Source organism: Coptis chinensis, chromosome 6, assembly GCF_015680905.1.
Source record: "Coptis chinensis isolate HL-2020 chromosome 6, ASM1568090v1, whole genome shotgun sequence".
NCBI classification, from domain to species: Eukaryota; Viridiplantae; Streptophyta; class Magnoliopsida; order Ranunculales; family Ranunculaceae; genus Coptis; species Coptis chinensis.
In genome coordinates, this window is record NC_141461.1 from 98,480,933 (window position 1) to 98,488,732 (window position 7,800).

The 7,800-nt window shown below is 38.6% G+C and overlaps 1 long non-coding RNA gene across 1 annotated transcript; it reads right to left on the reverse strand.

The window, feature by feature from the left end:
• Positions 1 to 2,510: 2,510 nt before the first annotated feature.
• Positions 2,511 to 6,556, reverse strand: LOC147495995 (uncharacterized). Its single transcript, XR_015199386.1, has 3 exons — positions 6,374 to 6,556; positions 3,320 to 3,489; positions 2,511 to 2,701 (listed from the first exon to the last, which is right to left on the reverse strand). It is a non-coding gene; the product is annotated as an uncharacterized LOC147495995 (long non-coding RNA).
• Positions 6,557 to 7,800: the final 1,244 nt, after the last annotated feature.

Sequence of the window (7,800 nt, forward strand, 5' to 3'; positions counted from 1 at the left end):
TAATGGGAATTCATTCTCGGTCATTGCGAGAATCACGCTCTCCTTATGGAGAATCAAACCGCACTCTCTGCCCGACCAAGGGACATTCGGATGCATTTCGGCCAACAAATAGAAGACCTAAGCGGCGATGCGGTGTAAAATATGCATCTCCAAGATCAACATAAGAATCCATGATATTACTAAGTCAATAAGTATATAATCTTATATGTTATTACGCTTTTTCCGTCGTGACTATGTATTTTGTCTTATCTTTTTGTCTTCTTTTGTATGCAATGCTTAGTAGGATTGTCATCGTTTCCGTTGTGACTAATATAATTTTAACATGTGCTTCTGAGGAGTCTATTTTCTTACATACTCATTTTTCCATCCAGTTTTGAAAAATTCTGTGTATCGTTACCCATTTCTTTACTTCATCCACCATGGCATCTTCATCAAACATTGCATCTTCATCATCCATGGTACCTCCCCAAACTCATTCCCCGAAAGCAATCATTTCAGATCTATGATGGATTCCAATGCCTATGGCCATCTCTTCCATGATTACATCACAAACATTGGGTGGTCTTCCCTAATTCTTCAACCCCGACCAAACTTATTCTCGAGTTTGGGCTGCATACTTTTATGCTAATATGGAAGACACACCAGCATTCACCATGCGCATGGTTTCTACTTAGGCGGGTTCACAATCCGAGTTGGTGACACACCCTCATATCTTTTTCGAACAACAACTTGCCCTAACTTTGAACCTTCCATACCTACTCCGTTGGTTTTAACCTCTTTGCATCTTGGCATTACATCTATCATAATTCTTACCGATTTCCTTTTTAGTGGCAAGCGTTTAGCGACTCTTATGGTGATGGTCTTGAGATCAAGCGAGAAGGAGATGGCCATGTGCCATGGCGACATCACCATTCCATTAGCAAGCATGACCATGAACATGGGGACTGCAATGTTATTTGTACTCTTGAACATTATGGGAGATTGGCATTTTTCTACCGCCAATGAGGTTTTTCGTCGTATTCGTGCACTAGCTTCCGGGGTGGTCATGCATTATTTAACATTTTAGGTTGTGTTATCTCCAACCTGAAACGAGCTTCACTTTCGGGGATCGATTATATACTTTTACCGATCCACCGCTTGCGGATCATGAAGACACATTTCCCACGGTTTGCGGCTATTTTTCATGATTGGGGTCAAGGTGGATTCCATGTGCCCAAAAAAAGAATCATTCGGCTCATTGAGGTTTCGTTAATGGAAGCGTCATTTCGATACACCGAGGCATGTTCGATGTTACCCAAAGGACGAAAAGATGAAGACCAATTTGAGGGAATCCGAGACAAAAAGAATGAGCAGAAATTTGGCGGACTATTATCTATCAAGGCGATGCTAAGGAAATGCATTTTCTTAAAGAGGACCGGACCTTCACATCTATTTGGATGGTAAACTTGCGCTTGCCATTGTACATATATCTAGATAAACCTCATGTTTGGTGTGCTATTGGTTGTCATGTTTCGTATGCTATTGTTTTTCATTATTTCGTGTGCTATGTATCGTGTGCTATGTTTAGTGTGCTATTGAACATTTTCTTGTTCTTTCTGAATAATATATTATGATCTCCAACCTCTCTGTTCCAGCAATCTAGCCCTAATTTTGCTCACGGCTCTCAGGTACTTTCTCTCTTTATTTATTGATCCTTCGAGGACTAAGCATCATTCTGTTTGGGGGTGCTTTAAACCCAGAGCAAAAAAATTAGGCATCTTGTAGCCCGTATATTGTTTTTATTTTCATATTAATAATTGTACTTAGTGACAAAGTCTTGTTTCCTTTTCAATGATGAAAATTGTCTAGAAATCTCACATTAGTATCCGAATTAGGATTTGTTTTTAAGAAACTTTAGATAATACGCTTGCAATAGTTTATACATCTTTTCATGAATATTCATGTACTGAGTATCATCGATTGTACATGGCAGTAAGTTTCTGGAACCAATCACTACACCAAAACAGGCTATTTGCAACGGCAAAAAACCGTTGCGAATAATTTTCGCAACGCTTTTTAAGTGTTGCAAATAGGGCGTCGGTAAAGTGTTGGAAATATTTGCAACGGTTAAAAAGCGTTGCCAAACGAAAATTTTAAAAGTTAACGGTTATTAACCGTTACACGGTTATTAACCGTTCAGAGTGACAATTACTAACGGTTAAAAGCGTTGCAAAAGAAATTTTCCAACGGTTATTAACCGTTGCAGAGCAGAAAGTGACTATTACTAACGGTTAAAAGCGTATGCGTAGTTTGATTTGTAACGATTATTGATGATGCTTTAATATTTATTTTTGCTTTTTGCAACGGTTTACAACCGTTAATAATATGTTGATATTGTAAAAAATTATTTTTATTTTTTTTCTTGCCCTAAACTCGCGCACCTCACGGTTTCATATAGAAACAAAGAAAAATACCAATGCTTTTTCATACCATTTGACAAGTAAAATAAACACAAGCAAACGCCTGAAAAAAACATATAATATTCATTGAATCATATATATAACTTCAAAAGAGTTTTGAGGGTTACAAATTCAGATTTACTAAGAGTTACAAATTTCTATACGATTTTCCAAGCAATTCCAAATCTTCAAAATGCAATAACAAGCATTAGTGACAATGACTTCACTCAATATAAATCCTAGTGCCGCTCCACAAAGCCCATCTAATTCCAAAAAAATCACAAAACAAATAATGAACTCAGAAAAACAATCATACTAATTAAATTCATGTAATCAAACACACCCTAGTTCTCAAGCCACTTTATAAACAAATCAAGAGAGAAGGACACAAAAGCAAATAGATTCCTATATCAACGACTCATTGTATATTTAGAACATACCACTTTTTACCTTCAAACATAACTTCTCATAAGTCATATCTATCCAAAAAAAAATACTTAACCATTGAATATCACCAAATAACCAACGGTGATTAGTATTTGAAGAAATAATTAGTGTTGATGCAAATGATGAATATCTTTGTATTATCTGTGAGGGCTTTGCCGAAATACTGGTACGCATGGTATCCCACGGTAATTAGATCGGACCAATATAAAGCAACTAGTGCAATACTGAGAAGTCGACACACTTTCGGATAATAGAAATGAAAATAAAATATGAAGTTTTCAATAAAATGTCGAACCTTGACTTGATTGTAAACTTAAATATTCCTAGTACATATGAAATACTTGACCACTATTGAGTTTATATTTTTGGAAATAACTACTTGAGAAAAGGCAATTATAAAGAAAATAAAACAGTGAGAAAAAACCAAGCAATACCTTGGAAGCAAAAAAAACGAGATCAAGTTATGAGAAAGTGAGTAACTCCATGCTTATATTGTTTTGTAGTAAGAAAGAACAGTTCTCCATCACATCTAGCCCCGGGCTTTATCAATATATCCAGCCTAAAGTGGAACGTTGAGACCTCCAACTGGTAAGGTCTAAAAGAACTGGGAAAACAATGAATAGAGATTAGTACAAGAAAATAGTAAAACACTTCCAATCTACAAATAAGATGCTCCATAGTATATATTTAGTGCCTCGACATACATCTATGAGCAAAAGAATAAACTGAGGTTGGGTAATCTAGCAACATCTCATAACCTAAAGTAAGAGTTGCTCCAGGGGAAGAATTTAGGCTAGAAAGATTCAATCTCAAAGCGATACTAAAGATTAGGCAGAAGCGGAACTAGAACTTGAATTCTTCGCCCCTCCTCTGTACCACCATACCAAGCAAGAACAAGGGGTTCTATTATAAGTTAATTAGTTGACGGAGCTATCTCGGATATCTCGAGTAAGGAGGCGAGGCGGTTTTATAGTTATAGTTCTATTTCTAGGAAGGAAGAGACTATCGGGGAAGCTCACCTCGCCGGACCCTATAGGCAAGTAGCAAGAAAGAGCACAGGAACTATATCAATCTTCGCTTGCCTTGCTTGGGGCTTGGTGGGATTCCTCGCTATCAATCAATAGAAGAAAGGAGCAAAGGAAAGGACGGAATCGACCATAAAAGCAACTACTGAGCTACCGCGAAAGCCGTATAGCGTTAGCGCATCCGTTTTCTTGTTGAGTGAAAACCTTGTTTCATCAAATTGCACCTATATAAGATGGACGTAACTACACTCAACAAGCAAGGGGACTACAAAAGGCTAGTTCGGAACCACACAAGAAGCATGTTCTGGCCCCCTATCGATAAATGGAAGGGGCGCTTACTTTTTTTTTATACCGGGGGAATAGCGAGATTTCAATCGACGAGATAAGAAGGTCGGGTTATAGATTTCAGCCTTTTGAGGCCGGTTTTCGCGATCCGCGGGGAATGTGGTTTGACCACTTTCTTTCAACATTAATTACTACTTTCTTTCTGCGATTCAATCTATTTCACTTGGCCACCCTACCCGAACTTCGGGAATTAAGGAAGCTGTTTGCACTGTAAACGTAGTGTAGGGAAAGAATGGTACGGAAGGAACCTAAAAGGGGGATTTCTTCTTAAGGAAGGATAATCGGAATGTACCACCGAGAAAGTAGACTCGAATAAGTGTCGAAGTTGGAGTAGCCTTTATAGAGAGCGGCACCGTAGTGCGCTTGTCATCTGTTCTCGAAGTTTGAAGGGTGGGTCAAGCGGGGCTTGAATTCCGTGTAGTCAAGCAAGCTCGCGTAGGAGCAACTAGGCTAACTCCCCGTCAAGCAAAGATCTGAAGGGAGAATAAGTGTTCTTCTATTAAGAATCTATATTCAATAGGATCATATGAATTGCATTCCGTGGATATCGATCGGGACTAAACCAGAGATTCATTGAGCTGTGAAAGCATATGAGGCTCATCATCGCTTCAAAGAAGATGCCACTCCTATTCATGAGTTGTTGGCAAAAGCAAGTTAGTAGCACATGTGGGAGGCGCGATCAGTAGTAATGGTTAAGACATGCCGGTCGAAGGTTGTTTTCTTTTCGGCGATGCTAGTTGAATGTAGTTCTTTCACTATAGGTGGTAGGGTGGTTTGCCCCTCACACTCTCTTGAAGTAAAACACGGCAGGAGGATGCCGCTGCGCAAACGAACAAAGGGTAGGTAGGCCCGATTCACCAAGCCAATCTAGATGAAAGAAAGAAACTACGGCATGCAACTACGGCTCGATCTTCTTTCCGCGATCATCCCTTTTCTTCCTCCGCTTATCGGGCTAAGCGCGGTGGTCGTAGATCGAGTTAGCTTTCGATAGTTGCTTCTTTGCTTGTTGTGTCATTTGCTTAGGTGGAAAATGAATCAAGTAACTATTCTACTAGCTAAAGTGCTTCTGATAATCCAACAAATAATTCTATTATACGTGGGTAACTTCCTAACAAGTAAAGGGTGGTCGTAGATCGAGTTAGCTCGATCTTTTGAGGGATGGATCGGGGGAGGGAATAGAGTAATGAGCTAGCCTTATTGAACCTGACTTTCTGAGAATGAGACCGAGTAGGTTTAAAGGAAACCGCAAGCAAGCACCTTTAGAAGGAGCTAGCCCGACTATAACTATACCTAGCAACCGCGAGCCTATGCCACTAGGCGAGCCTATCAAGCCCCTCAATTCCTCGCTTTTCGACTTTCCATCGAATATGCCACGCTACTACAAACAAGATGAAAAACGCACCGTACTATAGATTACATGTCCTCAGTTTATTGGGTATAAACAAATCTTACACAAGAGGAGGTCTAATATAAATATATAATAAATACTTAAATAGTAATCAATAAAAAAATGGCATAGTTACGTGTCCTCATCATATCATACTATATTGTATCATACAACGATAAAATAATGTAACCATATTGGGTACAGATGCTGCTATATATTTCGGTGGAAGAAAGTAATCAAGGGCACACAGAGGTGAGAAAAAAGTACCAACAATATTAAACTGAAACTTCTTAGCAGAATACCATAATGTGCATAAGTTGCAAACAAAGTGCAAATCTCGACATATAGTGTTTAAAAATAATATTTTTTTCCATTGCAACTTTTCCTTTTCTACTCCAACTGGAATAGTGGCAGATTATTTGAAAAGATGTGTGGCCGTGTTAAAGGGACAATGAGGCCACGAGATTTTACACTACAATTTCTACCTTGACCTCCCCTTTGACAACATAGGGGCTGCTTAAAGTGCCGTGCTTGCAAACACAAGCATTTATTGTAACTAGTACTTTATGTATTTTATTTTCATTGATTTTCCTTCTTATTAAAAAAACAAAGCCATCTCATCCTACAAACAATGTTTCATAATCATTAGATAAACAAAAAGGGTGCACCAAAGTCGGTTTTCAAACCGCATATTCTTTATAGTCAACTATAAGAAAATTTTGTGTTATTACCTTTTTAAGACACCAAAAGTGCGAAATTCATCTTCAAGCTCTCGTTCAGTAACCCTTGGATTCAAATTCCCCACATACACACGCGACATATTTTTCCACCCCTACTGTAAATATAAACGCATAATATTACTTTTATAATATTAGTAAATTAAAATTGAAATCCAAAGTCGAAACCAGCTGTTAATATTTGATTTAGAAATCAGAATCTATTTTATTTACCTTGTATGCCACCGCGGGAGGATTCTCTGCCGCAGTCCAGAGGCAGTGAGCGCTGCCGCCGGCGACGTATGGCTCTGCCGCCTCCATCCCATCTCGGCCCCATCTCGGTGGTCCATCTTCATCACATGGCTAGTGTTCACCATCAATTTGTGTTACATTTGTTATTTCATGGTTTTATTGTTTTATTAGTTGGATTTTAATTCGCTTGTTAAATTTTAAATATTAATGTGTTTTTGTTTATGCTCATTGGATTTAAATTTTAGTTTAATATAATTGGTTATTTTCAATCCGCTTTGTTTTATCATTAATCTCACCTTCCCTAATTTGTTTGGGGTGGTAATATTTTATACCCAGCATAATTCGCTATATGATCATCTTCCTCGTAAAGTTATGTTGAGTAATTTGAGAATTTGATGATATCGCATATCTATGATTATGTGTGGTGGTAAGTATGAAATCTGGGGCGAGTTTAGAAGTTACTTATTCTAAATCCGGTATAAAAGATACCGAGTTGTTATAAAATCAAGAATATGGTTTGTTTAGTTTTTCGGTTTGGAATTATTCTATTTCCGAATTGCCTTAAAACAATTTGCAACTTGCGATTAAGTTTTAGGCTTCGAACCTATTTAAACTCCTCCATTCTACACTCATTAAACCACACTACACCCCACCATCATCCTCGCCTTTTCACTCCAAGCTTTTTCCTTCTTTTTCCTCTTAAACTTCTCATTCAAAGAGCTTTTACGAAAGCACACTGCGTACCGATGAAGCACTCCGGCCTATACACTTCCAGAAATTTACTCCAGCCAGTAGCGACCAAAAACCGTAATTCCAAAAACACTGAAGCGTCGCGACCCTACCCTCCGGTACACCGCGAAAATTTCCAATTTTCCGCGTCAGTTCCGGGATTTTTGGCCGCTTCAAAGAGTAGTTGAGATGACATCTCCTATAGTCATACGAACAGTCTTTTCGAAGACGTGTTGGGGAACCGGACCTATGGACATTGGTTCGACATAGGATCCTGCGGAGTTAGGATGGCTGCCATCTAGGTAAGTGATGGCGATTCATATTCGGCGCGACTTACCGCTTATTTCCCAATGCCACGTTTAGATTCTATTATGTCGATGGATGGAACAAGAATTCTCCATCGGTAGTCGAAATATGACCGACACTAGAATTCAATAAAAATGTGGTGGCTTTGGTTTCAG